We start from the raw sequence: 20,919 nt of genomic DNA, 5'->3' as shown, positions 1-20,919 counted from the left end.
CCGTGATGAAAAATCCCTGAAAATTTATTCGCCTATGGCACTATTGCATGAGAGAGAAAATGCTTCTAACAACACTTGCATCCTAGTGGTATGAACAAATTTTGAGGGATATTGCCATACTTTGTAAATCAAAATAAGACTAATTCACTTAAAAGATACCATGTGAGTCCACCTGACACTGTCTTTTTATTATGTTTAGTATTTCAAGATGTGAAAACAAATAAATTCCTAGGAATTACAGAAGAGACAGTGGTCAAATTAGAATTCCACAATCTCCCTCATATGTTGTTTTATAATTGAGGAAGATAAGATATTGTGTCTTAGTGATGTTTGAAAGGCTGATATTTTTTAAAGATGTCATGGTTGTTTCCTGTGATTTCCATAACCGTATCCTTCAGGATTCTGCCATGGTTACTCTCTGGCTGCACCAAGGGGAGCCTGAGGAAAACAGGTGCCCAGTTTTCCTTGACCAAGTTCACATACCATGACCTGGTAAATCTCTTGGGGTGATTTATGTGAGTTTTCTGGGTCAAGAAACAGTTTGAGCAGAAAACAAGGGAATTCTCAAGTCGTTCCTAGCCTAAGACCATGCAATTCCTAGAACCCACATACTGCAGAATTCACATTTTGCACTTTCTCCTAAGACTTCCGCACAATGACTTACGCGTTCTCAATGTTACAAGCAGCTACAATTGTCTAAGGGCAGAAATGTTATGAGCATGCACTTGTGTAGTGTGTGGGTGAGCGAAGCAATGGGTGGCCCACTGGGAGGCCAGAAAACATGCTGCCAGGCTCAGATTTGGAGAGCCCCACTTATTATCTCACATATCTGAACTGTATCTGACAACTACTTATTTTTATAGGGATCAGATTCAACACGAATTGAATTTGTACTATATGCCAGGCATACCCACAGCTGTTTTCTCATTACAGATTCAAAAATCCCTAAGTAAAACAGGCATTTTCATCCCATTTCTTTTCGTTGAGGAAACAGGTTCGAGAGGTGAGCTAGCATCCTAAGATAGATTAGCAACATGAGATGTCTTTGGCCTCCAGTCTAGCGATCTTCCTTCTATACTCGTGGCTTCCTCTGATGTCATAATTATTTCAGTATCTAAAAGGGCTCTATGAAACATGAGTGTGCCACTTCCTGATGGGCCCAACCCCAGATCACAAGTCTAGACACGACACTCAGGAGAGACGAGATCCTTTCCCTCAAGGACCAACCGCCTGGGGGGCAGAAAGTCACGAAACAAATTCCCAAACAAGCATTTTGTTACAAGTGTGAGTAGTGCTAAAAGGAACTTAAAGGTTATTTATTATAATATCCACTGTGTATAAAACAAGTTGCCATTTTTTTTCAGAGTAGTAGTATTATTTTTAATGTAAAAACATCTAACCTCAATTATAGGCATGTGTCACTTAACGATAGGGATACATTCGGAGAAATGCATTGTTAGATGATTTTGTCATTGTGCAAACATCATAGTGTGAACTTACACAAACCTAGAGGGTAAAGCCTACTACACACCTAGGCAGATGATATAGCCTATTGCTCCCAGGCTACAAACCTATCCAGCAGGTTACTGTACTGAAATCTGTAGCTATTTGTGTATCTAAATATCTTCATATAGAAAAGGTACAGTGAGAATACAGTGTAAGAGATAAAACTGGTGCACCTGGTACAGGGCACTTACCATGAACGGAGCTGCAGGACTGGAAGTTGCTCTGGGGGGTCAGTGAGTGGTGACTGAATGTGAAGACCTAGGACAGGACAGCACTGTCACTATTGCAGACGATGTGAGCGCTGTACACTTAGGCTACATGAAGGTTAGAAAAAAATATTTTTCTTTCTTCAATAATAAAGTAACCCTGTTTACTGTTACCTTTTTACTTTATAAAATTTAAAGTTTTTTTTAACTTTTTGACTCTTCTGTAACAATACTTAGGACACAAACACATTGTACAGCTGAGAAAAACATTTTCTTTCTTTATATCGTTATTCTATAAGTTTTTTTCTATTTTTAAATTTTTCTATTTTTTCTTTACTTTTTAAACTTTTTTGTTGAAAACTAAGACACAAACACACATTAGCCTAGGCCACACAGGGTCAGGATCATCAATGTCACTGTCTTCCACCTTTACACCTTGTCCTACCAGAAGGTCTTCAGAGGCCATCACGTGCATGGAGCTGTCATTCCCATGATAACAATGCCTTCTTCTGGATCACCTCCTGAAGGACCTGCCTGAGGCTCTTCTTGAGGAGGTGTCACTCTTGTCAGAAATGTGTCCACGGTGCTTTGCTTGGTTTGTTTCTTTTTTCATCACAGACTTGCTTGTAAGCAGATAATGCACCATGAACAGTCCTCTCTACTCATGAAAACCTTTTGGTGTTAGGGGGCCGTGTTTTCAGATTTCTTAAGGAGCTTCTTGAGGTCTGCAACAGCTTCTGCTAAACCTTTCACTGTAAATTTTCTTGGGGGTTCTTCTTCTTTTTCTTCTGCAGTTTCCTTTTTTCTTGCCTTTTCTTCAACTACGTGTTCCTGTTCCAGTTACATTAACTCCTCATTAGTCACTTCCTCAGGAACCGTGTCTGGGAGCTCCTCAATGTCATTCTCATCCACACTGAGGTTAAGGTTATAATCTTATGGGACCAGCATCTTATATGCAGCCAGTAGTTGACTGAAATGTCATCATGAGATGCATGACTGTAATGCTCTACACCCCTATATCCAAGGGAACTGCCTGCTGCCTTTCCCCTGGATTTTCACAGCTCCCAAGACTTCCAGTGCATCTTAAGACTCTGCATTGAAGGATGACAAGAGTTGAGTGTATAGTTACCATGAAAGTAAACTGGATGCCAGGAAAGCAGCCTGAGAGGTTGAGTCAAGAATAAGAGGACTCTGGACCCTTCCATGTAGCCTGGCTCAATCTCCCAGGGAATTAAGAGGTCTAGTGTCAGGTCCCTGACAGCTCTGACCAAGAACAAAGAGGCTTCTCCTCCTGAGCCTATTGGTGGAATGAAATCCGCAGGTCAGTCTCAATGACGACTGTCCTTCAAAGTGCTCACTGTGACCACAAGAGTCTCTTGACCACTCTCTCACCTTGAATTGAACCCTGGAACTGTGCCTCAGTGTTTGGAGATAGCCAGTGTGTAGCAGCTGAGACCTCTTCAATTATTTGTACATGTGGCTTGATTTCTAGAATATTCTCTCTGTGAGCTGTTGAAGGTCTCTGAATTAAGCTATCTCTTCCTGCACTACAGAACAACATTTTATCAAGCACACTTCCCTAGGGCAGCTTGGACAATGGGGCAGAACGGCAACGTAATGTGATGTCATAGCAATTCCTAACCATTCCACATCTGACTCACCCCAGTAATGAGTCAATAAGGTGTGTGGCTCTGCAACTGGAGCTTACACAGTGGAAAATTGAGGCAAGATGTTGCAAAAGAAAACTTAGGAGCTGTACTGGAGCAGCTACCCTGGCTCCTAATATTTATAATAGGCCAGCTGAATCTGTAATCTGATGCCTGTGTGGTACCCAGAACCTTCCTTGCTTCCTTTTCTGAATCACTTCTCCTTTTCAAGTTTCTTATACAAAAGAAAAATTGAGGTCTCCTTGCTAAAATGAGACATACAAGATTTACAACTTTGAGGTTTTAAAAGGAGGAAGCAGAATGAATGAAAATAAGGCTCATCATACAAGATTTAGTCTCCTCTCCTGCTGACATCTCATCCTAAATTTGGATTTCTAAGATATGTGTTCCTTAGGGTGATATTAGCAGGATTATTGCCTTCCCTCTTTCATTCTACCAATGCATTTGATTATTGTAATTCTTCAACAGTTTCTAAGGGTATCCATCTCTTTTATTTTTTTATTTTTATTTTTTTTTAAATGTTGCTTGGCACATAGTGAACATTTATTGAGACAATAATAAGGAACTTGGAAGACAACATAGGGTAATTCACTAGTTTCCAAAATTGCCATTCTTTTTTTATTGCGGTAACATTGGTTTATAACATTATATAAATTTCAGGTGTACATCTTTGCATTTCAATTCCCTCCTCCCTCCCTCCCTTCCCCTCTGGTAACCACCAATCCAATCTCTGTCTCTATGTGATTGTTTGTTGCTGTTTTTATCTTCTACTTATGAGTGAGATCTCATGGTATTTGACTTTCTCCCTCTGACTTATTTCACTGAGCATAATACCCTCAATGTCCATCCACGTTTTCACAAATGGCCAGATTTCATCATTTCTTATGGCTGAGTAGTATTCCATTGTGTATATACACCACATCTTCTTTACCCATTCGTCCCTTGATGGGCACCTAGGTTGCTTCCAAGTCTTTGCTATGTGTATAATGCTGTAATGAACATAGGGGTGCATGTATCTTTACACATGTGTTTTGATGTTCTTTGGATAAATACCCAGCAGTGCAATGGCTAGATTGTACAGTAGTTCTTAATTTTTTGAGGAATCTCCATACTGTTTTCCATAGTGGTCGCACCAGTTTGCATTCCAACCAGCAGTGTACAAGGGTTCCCTTTTCTCCACAAGGGTTCCCATCCTCTCCAACACTTATTGTTTCTTGTCTTGTTCCTTATAGCCATTCTGACAAGAGTGAGGTGATATCTCACTGTAGTTTTGATTTGCATTTCCCTGATAGTTAATGATGTTGAACATTCTTTCATGTGCCTGTTGGCCATCTGTATATCTTCTTTGGAGAGCCGTCTGTTCAGATCTTTTGCCCATTTCTTAATTGGGTTGTTAGGTTTTTGTTGTTGAAATGCATGAGTTCTTCCTATATTTTGGATATTAATTCCTTATCAAATATATGGTTTGCAAATATCTTTTCCCAATTGTTAGGTTGTCTTTTTATTTTGTTGATGGTTTCCCTTGCTGTGCAGAAGATTTTTAGTTTGATGTAGTCCCATTTGTTTATTTTTTCTATTGTTTCTCTTGGCCAGTCAGACGTGGTACTTGAAAATATGCTGCTAAGACTGATGTCAAAGAGTATACTGCCTATGTTTTCTTCTAGAGGTTTCATGGTTTCTGGTCTTACACTCAAGTCTTTAATCCATTTTGTGTTAATTTTTGTGTATGGTGCACGGTAATGGTCTACTTTCATTCTTTTGCATGTGGCTGCCCAGTTTTCCCAACACCATTTATTGAAGAGACTTTCCTTTCTCCACTGTATATTCTTGGCTCCCTTGTTGAAAATTAGTTGTCCATAGATGTGTGGGTTTATTTCTGGGCTTTTGATTCTGTTCCATTGAACTTTGTGTCTCTTTTTTTGCCAATACCATGCTGTTTGGTTACTACAGCTTTGTAGTATATTTTGAAATCAGGGAGTACGATACCTCCAGCCTTGCTCTTTTTTCTCAGGATTCCTTTGGTTATTTGGGGTCTTTTGTTGTTCCATATAATTTTAGGATTCTTTGTTCTATTTCTGTGAAAAATGTTGTTGGAACTTTGATAGGGATTGTGTTGAATCTGTATATTGCCTTAGGAAGTATGGACATTTTAACTATGTTAATTCTTCCAATCCAAGAGCACAGAATATCTTTCCATTTCTTTGTGTCTGTTTCAATTTCTTTCAACAATGTTTTATAGTTTTCAGTGTACAGATCTTTCGCCTCTTTGGTTAAATTTATTCTTAGGTATTTTGTTCCTTTTGTTACTGTTACCAATACTTTTGATTATTGTAACCCTTTAACATAGTGTATATACACCACATCTTCTAATAAGCATATGAGGAATCTTAAGGACTGAATTACGGCCCCCACCAATTTATATGTTGAAGCCTTAATCCTCAATATGACTGTATCTTGAAATAGGGCTTTTAGGAGATAATTAAGGTTAAATGAGGTCATAAGGGTGCGGTCCTAATCTGATAGGATTGCAGACCTTATAAGAAGAGAGAGATCTCTCTCTTTCCAGCATACACACAAAGGAAAGGCCATGTGAGCACACAGTGAGAAGGTGGCCATCTGCAAGCCAGGAAGGGACCCTCATCAGGACTTGACCATGTTGGCACCTTGATCTAAGACTTCCAGTGCCCAGAACTGTGGGGGTAAAAATTTACATTGTTTAAGTCCCCCAGCCTTTGGTATTTTGTGACAGTAGCATATTCAGTAATATACTGAACACTCTTTTCTACAATGCTTCTACATGGTGTCTAGTAGAAGAGCGGGACAGATGGAGCTACTCATCCCAGGAGGCTGGGCACAGAGAGAAGACTCACAGACACTGAGAATATTTGTATTGGGAAACAGGAACCCCCATGCCTCAACTATGCTTCAAAAGAAATCCACTTACACAAGAGCTAGCAAGACACAGAGGAACTCGATCATACCTTCTGTGACTCTCAGATCTTCAGTAAAGTTTCTAAATTTTGGACAAATTTTTGCTTTGAAAACTGATGTAGAGCGGAGCTGAGACAGCAGAGAGGAAAGCGCACCAGAAGAAGAACTATGAAGACGCAAAGAGGAATTTTCAGAAAGTGTTTGGGGGACTTTGAATGGCCTCCGGCCATGGAAGAGAGGTCAGGCCAAGGACGAGTTCAATCAGCTTTTTGAAGGGCAAGAATCTTCACTTAAAATTAGAGCAACAGGAAAAACACAGAATATGAGCTTATGTCAGAGTTGGACCATACTAATAGAAACTCGGGGTTTTTTCCCACTGGCCTATATAAGAGAAAATGCACTTCTGCACTTTCCTAAGGATTGAATGAGGGGAAGGGAAGGATCCTCAAGATGCAGAATAGAGGAGGTAGAGGATAGAGACAAAAATAACTCTTCTTACATTGCAGAACTCTGCTTACAATCTGACTTAATGAGATTTTTCTCCTCAAAAAAGGGCAAATGTACACTTTTTTATCCTTTAACATTAATGTGGATAATCTCACTTAATTTGCTCCCCAACACTTTCTCTGAAGATTTAACTCGTTACTGTGTATTTTCTAAATAATAAAATTACAAATTTAGTAATATACAATAAGGAAATGAGGTAAGTCAAAGTGCAGTTAAAGGACAGATAAAGATAAAGAGGAGAAAGACTAAGGAATGCAATAGATATTAGAAAAGCAAGCAATCTGACTAAAAAATGGGCCAAAGACCTTAACAGACACCTCACCATGAAGATATATAGATGGCAAATAAGCACATGAAAACATATTCCACATCATATGTCATAAGGAAATGCAAATTAAAACAGTGAGATACCACTATACACTTATTAGAATGGCCAAAATCTGGAACATTGATGACATCAAATGCTGACAAGGATGCAAAGCAACAGAAACTCTCATATATCATTGGTGGGAATACAAAATGGAACAGCCACATTGGGAGATAGGAATTTTCTTACAAAACTAAACATACTCTTACCATGTGATCCGACAATCACACTCCTTGGTATTTAACCAAAGGAACTGAAAACATATGTCCACACAAAAACCTGCACACGGATGTTTATAGCAGCTTTGTTCGTAATTGCTAAAACTTGGAAGCAACCAGGATGTCCTCCAGTAGGTAAATGGATAAATGCAGCACATGCAGATAATGGAATATTATTCAGCACTAAAAAGAAATGCTCTATCAAGTCATGACAAGATATGGAGGAACCTTAAATGCATATTACTAAGTAAAAGAAGCAAATCTGAAAAGGCTACATATACTGCATGATTCCAACTATTTGACATTCTGGAGAAGGCAAACATACGCAAAAACTAAAAAGATTGGTGGTAGCCAGCAGTTGGGATTGGGGGGCAAGAATGAATATATGAAGCACAGAGAATTTTTAGGGCAGTGAAACTACTCTGTATGAAACCATAATGATAGATGTTTGTCATTAAACATCTGTCCAAACCCATATAATTTATAACATCAAAAGTGAACCATAGTGTGAACTATGGCCTTTCAGTGATAACGACTTCAATGTATGCTCATCAATTGTAACAAACATACCACTCTGTTGCAGGATATGGATAGTTGGGGAGGCTGTGCATGTGTGGGGGCAGGGAGTATATGGGAAATCTCTTTCCCCTCAACTTTGCTATGAACCTAAAACTACTCTAAAAAAATAAAGTCAATATTAAAAAAAAGTGAATGAGAAAGGATAGTTGCAAAAGAGTAATGAGCAATTGTAGAATAGAGAAAAAGAACTGATGGCAGAAACCTTGGGGATTCACAAAATATCAATTTCCCAGAATCCCTTGATGTTAGGTTTGAGCCACATGACTAGTTTTGGGCAATTAAATATGAATAAAGGTGATATGTTCATTTATAGGCTAGGCAGTTAACAGCTGTTGTATTCTTTCCATTTCTTAATAGCCATGTGTTGCTAGATTAGTGATGTGCAATAAATATTATGCAAGCCACATACGTAACTTTAAAATTTCTAATAGCCCCATTAAAATAAATAGATGAAATTAATTCAATAATACATTTTACTGAATCCAATACATCCATGATATCCTTTCTTTTTTTTTTTTTTTTTGAGGAAGATTAGCCCTGAGCTAACATCCATGCCCATCTTCCTCTACTTTATATGTGGGACGCCTACCACAGCATGGCTTGCCAAGTGGTGCCATGTCCACACCTGGGATCCAAACCGGTGAACCCTGGGCCGCCAAAGTGGAACATGACAACGTAACCGCTGCACCACCAGGCTGGCCCCATGATATCCTTTCAACTTCTAATCAACACGCAAATAATTATTGAGATATTTTACATTTTTTTCTTACTAAGTCTGATAAATCCAATGTCTATTTTATGCTTACAGATCATTTCAATTCAGACTAGACACATTTCAAGTGTTCGATAGCCTCATGTGGCTAGTGGCTACTCTGTCAAATAGCAAAGTTCTGGAAGGTCTTGCTACTGGATGAAAGAAGCCTACTGCATCTACATCAAACTGCCAAAGCAAGAAATAATCTTCTGTTGTATTAAGCAAGCCACTGAGATCTGAGGGCTTATTTGTTACTATAGCATAGTTTACTGCTACTCTGACTATTATAAAAACTGTTATAAATTCAGGGCCAATCAACAGACTTTCCCTCTACCTCTGAAGTTTAAAGAAATTGGAGGTGTCTGAACAAAAATAAAATCTTTGACCAGGAAATTAGGTGAGGGATTGATGCACTCATGGTTTTCACCAGTGGAGGCAAACTTACTGAAGAGTGGGAGATGGCGTTGACCGTCTAACCGGTCACTATCAGTTGTGTGCACAAAAGTGAGTTCTATTCACAAGTCAAACAGATTAGGAGACTCCTTTCCTGCTTGATTGTTAAAAACCTCTCTTTTTTGGAGGATATCATTCAGTCAAACACTAAAGTTATTATTAAATATGATAAATAAAAATGGCAAGCAACAGGATATTTTGGAGTATATGACAAAGCCATTCGGTGTAAACCTAATTCAGTCTGACTTTGTTTTTCCAAAAGGGCCTGACATGGCCATTGAGTGTGCATTGTATATCTGCTTTAAGCATGTGCTGTGTCCCAAAGACAGGAATAAATCGCCTTATGATAAAGATGCAACTTCCCCCACATTGGCATTTCCTTAAGGATAAGCATCTCTCCCTAGGCTAGGAACTGATTGCTCTGCTCGCCTGTGACCATCCAGCTTGAGACAAAAGATCTGCCACCCTGCTGTGTCCATCAATCTCTGTGCTGAAAGGGCAGTCGTGTGACTATTGTAAAAGGGACATTTCAATCCTATGTGAAACATTCTCTTAGAGGGTATATAACCACTCTGCACACCCCACTTCTTTGGTGCTCTTCCTTCCTTGGAGAAGGAAGGCCTTGGGATATATGGTCCTCACATTTGGTTCAGAATAAACTCACCCGAAATATTCATTTATAGATTGGTTATGGATTATTCGCGTTGGCTCATACATCTTTCCAAGCTTTCTTCTTTCTTCTTTACTATTCTCTTCCCTTCTGGTCTTACCATTAATTTCTCAGAAGTCACAAGTGCTTGACTCCCAGTAGAGGGATAAAGGAGTCTGATACGGTGAGTTGGCAAATGTTGGGCTTGTGATAACTGGGTTGGGTACACCCCCACATTCTCTCAGCCCAGCTTTCTTTTCTGCCACATGTTCAGGAAGACTAGCTGTTGACAGCTGTAGTTGAAGAGGCATGGAGGCTGAAGTACCAGATTGTGGATCACTTGATGATCTTTGGACATCTAATTATGACCACCTATGTCACAAGCTGTTGAAAGGGTATTCTTACATTACTGAGAAATTTCTTGAGGGAATTGGTGATATGGCTCATGATTCAAATTAATTTCTCTGGCCTGTCCTCAGCCTATATGAGAAACTTAGAAATGCCATTCCAGACACTTTCCTTTAATGCCCCCAAATTCTGCTGCTCCACAGACTTCAATCAAAAAGCAATCACCAGTTCCCTAAGTAAAGACTCACCCCAAAATTTCAAGGGCAGGTCCCTTTGGAGCATCCAGTTGCATGGGAAGATGAGTCAAGTACCACCAACTCCCATAATGAGGAGGGTGAGCTGCAGAGGTGCAACACACGTCTCACTCACTTTTCTCCAAGTCTCTTCTCTCTAATGCTCCTCTCACTGTCACACCCTCTTGCTCCAACTCAGAGTGGAGAGACAAACCAGTTCTTCCCCTTCTTATAAATCTCTTCCCCAAAGGCTTTATCCTGATACCCAGTCAGGTCTCCATTGAAATGGTAATCAAGGGAATGGCATTCCTCCTCTCCTACACTCCTTCCCTCTGTGTGTGTGTGTGTGTGTGTGTGGTGTGCAGGCATGTATGTATTTTGTGATTTGTTTTGTATTTGCATGTGTTGAGAGCAGAAGAGTGAGAGAGCAAGTAAACTCATTGTTCCCTATTCCAGTTTATCGCGGCAGGTAAACGCTTCACAGCTCACCTCTTCCGTGTAATTTCTCCAGCCTCGCAGCATGCAAAGGAGCTTCCATAGATCCCCAAGACAGCTGTACGATTGAGTTTCTGATGAAACTCTTTCTGCCTGCCTTTGTAAACAGATTTGACAACAGCTTCCAGGAAACTGTGCCTGATGTTTCAGGGCTAGACCTGGCTGTCAAGCATGCTGAGTCACAGCCACTGAGTCAGAGAGTGCTATGCCGTAAGGGAATTTTTCTAAGATTAGCCAACCTCTTGCTTTGGGATGAGGACAACAGCAGAGTTCCCTAGCAAATGATCTGAAGAGGAGGAAAGCTACCCTTTTGAAGGGGTTGTAATGTTTGTTTGTTTTTCTTCAAGGTCTTGTCATTATTGTCTCAAGTGTCAAACACAACTCTGAGCTCAATGATAGGGAATTAGAAGCTTATAGCTCAGATTATTTTTTTCTAATAAACATAATTATGGAAGTAAGAGATGTGATATGAATAGTTTAATTCAGCTTCTGTAGGCTCAAATAAATACATAACTAAAAGTCATGAAACTAATGTTGGAGACCTCAACACTACAAAAGTAAAATATTAGCAATAGAGCCATAGCCTTCTTTGCCCTTAATCCTCAAATGTCCACAGTGATCAAGAGCCTACTCAGTTGTTAGGAATGGTGGCCTAGATATGACAAAGTAACACGTAATTAGGACTCAGAGTTTCCACACTAATTGGAACCCACAAAACCAGGTGAGCTGGCTCTTATCTTTAGAAGAGGCCATTGATCAAGAGTTGCACATAATACTTCCATGTAGTTTAAGGTTCACACTCAAAATAAAAATACATATTAAAAAAAATTGCTTATCCTTTCTTAAGTGGCAAATATCCCAAGGTAACATCATTATACTAATTCTGATCACACTTCAGAAACAGAACCTCCTGTAAGGAGTCTGCAGCCTCCACGAACTGACCTCAGTGGGAAAAGAGCCGAAGAACTTGTAGGTTTGCTTAAACCAACGCAGACGCTATGAAGGAATAACCAAAATAACCAAAATAACTGGGTCACACTCACGCTATATTCATGCATTTCTCACTATGTGATGCCAAGATAAGGTTTTACATCAAATCATTATTTCTTTGCTTTTCTATTGATTGTTAAACAGAAACAAATAAAACTTGCTTTACACTGACAAATAAAAATGGCAAGCAATAGGATATATTGGAGTATATGAGGAAAACATTTGGTATAAACCTAATTCGGCCTGACTTTGTTTTTTCCAAAAGGGCCTGACTGTGGCTGTTGAGCACGCATTGTATATCTGCTTAGACATTTCCTATGGCCAGGACAAAGGCCCTTGAGATAAAGGTGCAACTTCCCCCCACATTGGCATTTCCTTAGGGATAAGCATCTTTCCTTAGGTTAGGAACTGATTGCTGCACTCACCTTTGACCATCCAGCTCACCTGTGACCACCCAGCTGGAGACAACAGACTGCCACCCTGCTGTGTTCACTGAGACAGAAGACCTACCTGCTGTTTCCATCAATCGCTGTGCCGACAAAGCAGTCTTGCGACTATTGTAAAAAGGACATTTCAATCCTATGTGAAACATCCTCTCTGGGAGTATATAACCACTCTGTGTACCCACTTCTTTGGTGCCCTTTCTTCCTTCAGGAAGAAAGGCCCCAGGCCATGGTCCTCAGATTTCAGCTCAGAATAAACTCACCCAAATTTTCATTTATAGATTGGTTATGGATTATTTTCGTCAACAACACCCCCAAAATGTGACATTACTCTAAGAAAATAGTCTACAGACTTACAATTTTTTCCAATAAGTAAAATCTTTTGCTAACAAAAGCTAATTGACTGAATGAGGATGAATATAGAGTAACATTATTTCCACTATCTTTACCTTCAAAATTTTCATGAAAATTCTATAATTAACCTCATTTTCAAATCTGTAAACACTATGCTATTCATACATAAGATACTAAAAGGCTTTATGAATGCTACAAAATGATTTACATATATTTATACTGGCCCCTAAAGAAGCTATGAGACATTTTCTTTGCCCAAATAAAATATATTTGGGGTAGAGACTGAATACAGATTATAATTTTAAAGAAAGATGCATTACCTATTCTTTTTTCCCTCAGTTTTCTCTTTATCCCTTTGCATAAAAAGGGATGTATAGGAAGGTGGAAAAGGATTCTATTCTTTACTATTAAAGAGTAATTTAGAATTAGTGATAAAATAAGAGTTGCCCTGAGAGACACTGGTAAGGGAACATTGGTGGCTCAGTCCTACTATTCATAAAGTATATTCCTGGGACCTGGTGAGGACTTTAAGGAGTTTTAGGCAAGATTATTGGACTCCTCAAATCTTCCCATCACCTACATAAGCCTGTTAACAATCCATTATCTTGGGTCTTGAGATATTTTAATGACAAATTCAGCCATTAAACTGCACAGTGCTGAACAAGAGGACATATTTCGGTAGGAAATAGTTTTGGGTTAGGAATAAATAAAAAGCCTAGGGTAGGTGTAGGTTGGAGAAGAGGCAGAGTGAGAGAGAAGGGGCTCTGTGATTGGGGAAGTGCCCACAGAAGGGAAGGAAAGAAAGCAAGAGTCATGCTTTGATTTCTAGAAGCCTTCCTGTGTATGCTGTGCACTGGGTGCATTATTGGTCCTGATTTTTCACTCCTCCTTACATCCAGCCTCTTTGCCGTGTGCCTTTGAAGTTCCTTCCACTCAAGGCGGCATATCCTTTCCTGCCCAGTCACTTTGGACTTAGTCACATGACTATCCCAAAGGGATACTAGCAGACATGATGCAAATTGTGGCTTAAAATGTGCTTGCACATCCTATTGTCCTTCTGCAATAGCTATGAAGAGAGTATAACCCACCTAATGAACAGGTCCAGGAGAGACGACATGTGGACATGTGGAGACACGGGAGCAGAAGTGGATTCCATCTGCATCTTGGAGCCAAACCCAGATTAGCCTAACCCCTGTAGGCCTGCAAAAGCATAAGCGAGAATCAATGAGTATTGCTCTAAGTCACTGGGTTTTGTGGTGCTTTGTTCAGCAGTAGCCAATAAATACACTGAGATGCTGGGAATAAGACAGGAAACAAGACACAATCTTTGCTTTCAAGCGATTTACAATTTAGCAGATGATACAAGTAAGCCACCAGAAGGTAAACTGCCATCAAGGATACTATGAGACATTTGACCTTATCTTGGGAACTCAGGGGCCCTGGATTGAGGGACACCTAAGCTCAGACCTGAAGGATGAAGAGGAATGAGCCAGCTAAAAGGACTAGAAGGAAGGTGGGATTTCATGGAGCACCACAGGCTGAGGAAATGTGCAAAGATATGCAAAGCCCTGGGCATGTGAAAGAGCATGAGATTTTGAGCCATCTGAGCATGAAGTTTGAGGTGGGGAATCTTGAGAGATGAGATGAGAAAGAGGAACAGCCAAATGAGTCTAACCAAGGAGCGCAACTATAAGAAGGACAGCACGAATGGCCATGAGATTTTGATATGGTGCCATCAGGCCATTGAGTCACAGGACTAGAGTGTCAGTTTTATTCATTTTCTAGCTCTGTTTCTTTGTAATGTCACATCTGAGCCTCCAGTATTTGTTTGCCATTCAGAAATAATCAAGTCCACCTTAAAATGTTGTGAGCATTCTTCATTCTATAAGAATTCTATGTAAATGTTAGCATTATGTTTGATAATAACAATGCCCATCTATAGAGCTTTGTTAAGAAAGATAAAAATAGTAACTAACATTATATAAGATTCCATGTGAATTTCCATTTTTCAATTTATTTTAACAGTAATATCAAAAGTGTCTATAAAGATATGTACAATTTAAAAATTTTTAAAAAAACAGAACATTGCCAATACCCATGTTATTTTCCCCACTCAAAATGTTTCGTTCTCTTCTCCAGACGTAAATGCAATATTGCACTTTGTGTTAATAATTCTCTGCTTCTTCATAATTGTATCATTTGTGTATGCTTCCTTAAACGATATATTGTTTAGTTTTGAATATTTTACTTTCTTACTGCAGTTATCCTTTCATGACTCACTTCTTCACTCCACATTAGGTCGTGAGAATTATCCATGCTGATGTGTGTACAGCATTCTGTAAAATCTCCAGTATTTCTGCTATTATACCCAGGGACGCCAGGAACATTCTTGACCACGTATTCTGTGGCACACGTGCAAGGGTGTCTTGAGACAATTGCTGAGTCATAGATTATGTATATTTTCAAATCCACTAGGAATACTAATTTTTTTTCCAAAAAACTTACCATCAGCAGCGCCTAAGAATTCACACCAGTTCTTTCTTGCTTGCATTTGATATTGCGCATTTCAATTTTGCAGGTCATCCTGGAACCAACCCTCATTTCTGGCTCTCCTTCCTTCTGTCCCTCCCTCTTTCCCATCCTCCCTTTTGTACTTTCTTCTCTACACTCCATCACTACCATGGAAACGGATATACTCTATGGCTAGATTTTCTAGGGTGGATAGTGGGGGGAGGATAGGGGAGCTCCAGATGCTTTGCAGGTTTTTTAACACAGGCTTCGCTACTTCAAGCTCTGTGGTGAGACTACCGTCAGCTTGGCAATCCTTACGGTGTTTTTTTCCAGACTGCTTTAGTATCATTGATTGCAGAAAGACATTTAAAAGGTAACATCCTGAATCAGAGTTAGTGGTCAATGTCAAATGTTTTAGAGGCAAAGCTACTGTTTTAAGAATCTGCACCAACCATGTTTTGGAAGGTACGCAAACAGATGAAATCTTTTACGAATGAACAGCAGCCGCTGACTCCACTGTTTCCATGGCAACCCATCCTGGGCAAGGTATTCCGAAGACTCTTTATTTAAAAACTATCAAACAGCCTCAGGGAGCCAGCAGTCATGTCAGACCCCCATACCCAAGGTGGCAAAAATGACCCTTTGTCGGTCAGAAGGGGGTAATTCTCCCCCAGATTTCATGATGTTCTGACTCCTCTTGAGAGGAATAAAATTACATCCCAAAGCTTTTCTCTTCATTTTGCTTTTTTGGAGCTAAAAGGGTATTGAGGGAACAAAGCAGGAGGACATGGGCGTTGAGGATGGATCCATTCTGCCTTCGGTGGTTCTATCTGTGTGAGCTATCTGGAAAATGGTCAACACAACGATTCATCAGGCCTGGGTTCCAATCACTCCTGCTGACTGCTTGACATTAATCCTTGAGTTTTGAGTTCTTCCTCTTTAAAATGACAGGACTGAACTGGATTACCTCAAAGCATCTTCAAGTTATCAACCAAAAAATATGATGCCATGCAATATCGGTCATGTAAGACTTCCACTTAAACTGATTCCTCCCTCAGAAAATGATCAATAATAAGAGCAAAGTTGAAATCCTTGGAACCTGGTCAGCACTGCACCCTGTTTTTTCCCTTTTTTGTATAATCTAATAGTTTCGTTTTGAAACAAACTAAAGATATGTTTCTATCCTGCACAGACGCTCTGCTGGGATTTCGGAGGATGGGCTTTTGTAATTCATCACGGTGCAAACATACTCTTTTCAGTGCTAATCTCTGTATGTTCATGATCTCCTCTGGCAAATGTAAGGGAGTTAGGGTGCAATGGTGCCCCCTCTGATTTTACACAGCAGGAATGACATTAAATGGTAACGGCTCCGCCCCTTTGCTCTCCATCGCATCGCTGACTCAGAAGTGTTTCCCGGTGGATCAGAGGATAAGCCTTTGGGCGTGACAACCTAGTTTCCAGTCCTGGATCTGTCCTTTCCAGGCTCTTTGACTTTGGGCAACTTCCACAACCTCTCTGACTTCAGCTTCCACGTATGTAAAATAGGAATAAAAATGGTAGAGTTGTGAGAAATAAACAAGCTAATACTTGTAAAGCATGTAACAGTGCCTGACATATCATAAGCACTCCATAAATATTAGCTATTATCACTTTATCATTTCAGAAGCATTCCCTAGGGTGCCATTCAGTGTACTAAAGTATGCATTGCCTTGATAATAGTCTAGTTGCCCAAATGTTTTCTTTGCCTCCAAAGTAAGCAGTTCATTGCTTCCTTAATTACCTAATGCACTCCAGAATATTTTAATCTGGTGGAATAATAGCAAAATTCTATTATGAAGCATTATTCTTATCATTTTAGAAATTATCAGAAGAAATGAATGTATATAATCAATGTAAGAAGTTTATTAAATTCAATTCTTTGAAAATATTGGCAAACTACTGTTAACATTTGTTGCTTAATATTTAAAAAGCAGTAAAATACAAAAAGATTTTCTTACGTTTTCTTTAAACAAACCTGTTGTTTAGTCTATCCAGAGTCAGTTAGCCTCTCTGTATATCTCAGGATAATTCAGACACAAGATTTTTCCATTTTTCAGTTTGTAAGTGAATTTCCATTTTACAAGAAGTTCTGGTCCCTTGCCTTTCTCCGGTCTTCCTCTCCTTCCTTTCTTCCTTGTGGTTCCCACTTTCCAAATTCTCCAGTTACTCAGGCTAATGAAAATTGTTCAGAAGGGACTTCAGCACTCTAGACCTTTGGTAACTACAAGTGTTAGGAATACAAAGAACTGTCTGTGAAACCACTGACCACAACATTTGCATTTCTATTTAATCATTTATATTAGCTCCTTAATTTTGATAGCTGATTATTTTACAAATAGATTAAAGGCAGTGTTTTATTTAACAATAAATTTTCTATGTAAAAGTTTTTGCAAAGCAAATCGTCAGCGTGATCCTTTCTTCTAACGTATAAGATAGTTTCCTTGAAGCGAGGGCCCCTGTGCGTTTTCGTCCCACTCAGGGCGCCATCAGGCCGCGCAGCAGGGGGCAGGGACACACTCGGAAGGATTTCTACGTTGTCGTCGCTGGTAAACCCTGAGGGGCTTTACCTAAAGCAAAAGCTTCTTTCTCTTAAGTTTTTAGAAACAGGATGAGTAACTTGTCGTGAAATCTGAAGGACAGGCCAGAACTTCCAGATCATTTAATATAGTTCCATCTTATCACATGATTATCAAACTTTCAATGTGTTCATTGAGAGCCAGCCTCCCGCAAAATACTGAAGGTATCAAATGTGTCTTGCTTGCCTTTCTCTGCGGTGTAGTGTTACTCATAAAATTACCCGCATCCTTACCGGGCGACTGGCGCTCTCATCCGCCGAAGCCTGTGCCGTCCACTGTGGGAGGAAGCGAGCGAATGCGCATCACCGGACCTATAGGCCTCTCTGGTACACCAATGCTTAGCTGATTACATTTCACTCTCACAGCACGACTCTTTGAAGAAGATATTCTTTTCCCCATTTTGCAATGGGAGAGTCAGAGAGGTGAGTAGCTTGTTCAAGGTAAACCAGCTGACTCCAAATCTGCTGCTCTTTCCCACAGTCTTCATTTTTCCACGTTGTCCCGTAACGCCTCTAAATTAACTGCAGAGGATGCATCACTGGGAGTTTTCAGGGACTGTGGCAGGACAAGGGGGGAAACAGTCTGAGTTGTGGGGTAGGAGGGGCTTTTCCCGGCACTACTCACACTGTGGTGAAGAGCCAGCTTCATGCTCTAACTACGTCTGAGTCCAAGATTTCCGATTTCCCGGAGATACTGTAACGTGTCCTTAGGTGGTTCAGCTGCAGGGCGCCTGAATCCTGCGGAAAAACAGCAGCTCCTCTCGCTGCAGTCAGTTACTCCCCCAGGCATCTTGCTCATGGCCGAAATAGATCATCTCTTAAATCTAATCACTCGTTTACTCCACCAGTATTAAGAAACTTCAGAAAGGAAGAGTAGTACTATTCTACTTAGACAATAATTATTTTGAATTTTTTGTTTCAGCATCTTTGTCAGCACTTGTAAAGAAACTTGAATACTTTAATGCTCTAAAAATAAATGAGTGGAGCAAAGTTTCAGCAACTGTTTAGTCATACTTGTTTGCGTGATGATTCAAAACCTTTATTATCCTGGAATGAAACTCTTCATTAATATGTATCAATATACACTTGGACAAGTTTACTGATTAAAAAATAGCATTTGTTAAACATTTTTTCTTAGAATTCAAATTATGTATTTGAAATCGTTCAAATTACTAGTCAATATTTACGAAATGACGTGTCATTTACTTATTTGCTAAATATTATTATCTAATGATATAATGTATATTAAGTGCTTTGCCCAGGGTCTGACATAGTAATAGTGAAATAGACGTTATTGTTATTTTTGTAAATCTAAAGAGCATGATTCTACATCCTTTTATATTTTATTGTTTTATATCTCTCCTCATGATAATTTGACCTATTACTATTTTAAAAAAAGACAGTCAGTAATAGTAAAACAACTGAAGTTAAAATATATATCAAATTATATTGCAGTATTGTTAAGACGTGCTTACTATTCATTTTACTCTCAGGCATTATGGATAGCTATTGTAGCTCCTTTGTAGAATCTAGAATCTTCATATTAATCTTGGCTTTCTTTAACATTTAAGAAAAAGATTTATTAATCTTTCCACAAGAACATGGGGATTAATGTATTGAGTGAAACCCTCAGTCCAAGATTCACACAATGAAAACGATATTAAAAATTATTCTGATTATAATTGTTTGTTTATATGTATCTCTATAGTTAGATTATGTACTACCTAAGGGCAAAGCTTTGATTTTAGTAATTTTTGCATTCATTTACTCATCTGTCCATTCAAGAATTATTTATTACAAACTTATCATGTGTTAGCCCCCAACCACACTGGAATCCATGCCTTCATCTCCATTTTCACCACTACCACAAGAGACTTTTACCTACGAGAGAGCTTTGAGTTAATTTATGACTGTCTTTAGCAGGAGATATATTAATAAGACATTTATTCATTAATTTCCTCATCCTCCTCCCTTGTTAGAAATGTTTGTTAGTTTCTTTAGAATAGAGGTTATGGAGATATATATAGATCTGGATATAGAAATATATAGAGATATATTTACATAGAGAGAGACAGAGACAAAAATGCTGAGTGGCAAGAATTAAGGGAAGAGAGACCACTAAAGTTATTTGAGTGAATAAAGCATTTAACTATACTGAAGGAAGAAAGATAATACTGTTCTAAGTTATTTCTATTCACTTTTATACAAAATATCTCAATTAAACAAGTATATCCAGGAATGCTTAGTAAAAACATCACTAGCCCTTAAAAATTGGTTAAAGTTAACCTACAAAATGTACCTAAAGGATAATTACAGTGGATTTTGAGAAAGAGTGGTTATTGAGTCCAGTTACGGTTGAGAGAAAATAACACAGGACGACGCATCTTACTTTGCTTTAAAGTAGCAGGTGTACTTGATGGACCTCCAAAGAGGTGTCTGATTGGTTGTTATAAAGTGGGAGATATAGTCAATAAGAATGATGAATATTTATAGTATTGAACAGAAATGGAGTGGAAAACTACATTCACGACAGTGAGCCATTTGACCATATTACAAAGAATATCTGTTTTGAAAAGAACTTTAAAACACTGTGAATGTAAGGAAAAATAGAGAAAGTATTTTGTATATATGTTTGTATATGAATTTGTATTAAACAATATCTTTTATGTACTTTTTCATACTTTTATTTCAGCATGTATTATTTTATTATACAGAAATTTATATAATATGTGGGGCATAGAGAATATAAATAAGTAAACGTAAAATAAATAAAAACCCCATGCTATTGCTTTTCATTGCATATCATAAATCTTATAAATAAATATCATGAATATTTGTCCCTCAATTACAAATTCAAGACAGACTGCAGATCAAGACCCTGGGCTCTGAAGTCAGGAATTCTGGAACTAAATTCTGCTACTTACTACTTGTGTGCTTTTGCTTACCAGCTTCTCTAAGATTTAATTGCCTTATAAATATAATGGAGATAATGAAAGTACCCACTCCACAGCACTGAGTTACAAACTAAATGGGATTATGCATAAAGTCCTTAGCACAAAGCCTAGCATATTCAAAGTGCTCATTAAATTGTCTT

This window comes from Equus quagga, chromosome 17, assembly GCF_021613505.1.
Source record: "Equus quagga isolate Etosha38 chromosome 17, UCLA_HA_Equagga_1.0, whole genome shotgun sequence".
Taxonomy (NCBI): domain Eukaryota; kingdom Metazoa; phylum Chordata; class Mammalia; order Perissodactyla; family Equidae; genus Equus; species Equus quagga.
The sequence above is the reverse complement of the archived record's forward strand: the minus strand, read 5'-3'. Positions refer to the sequence as shown.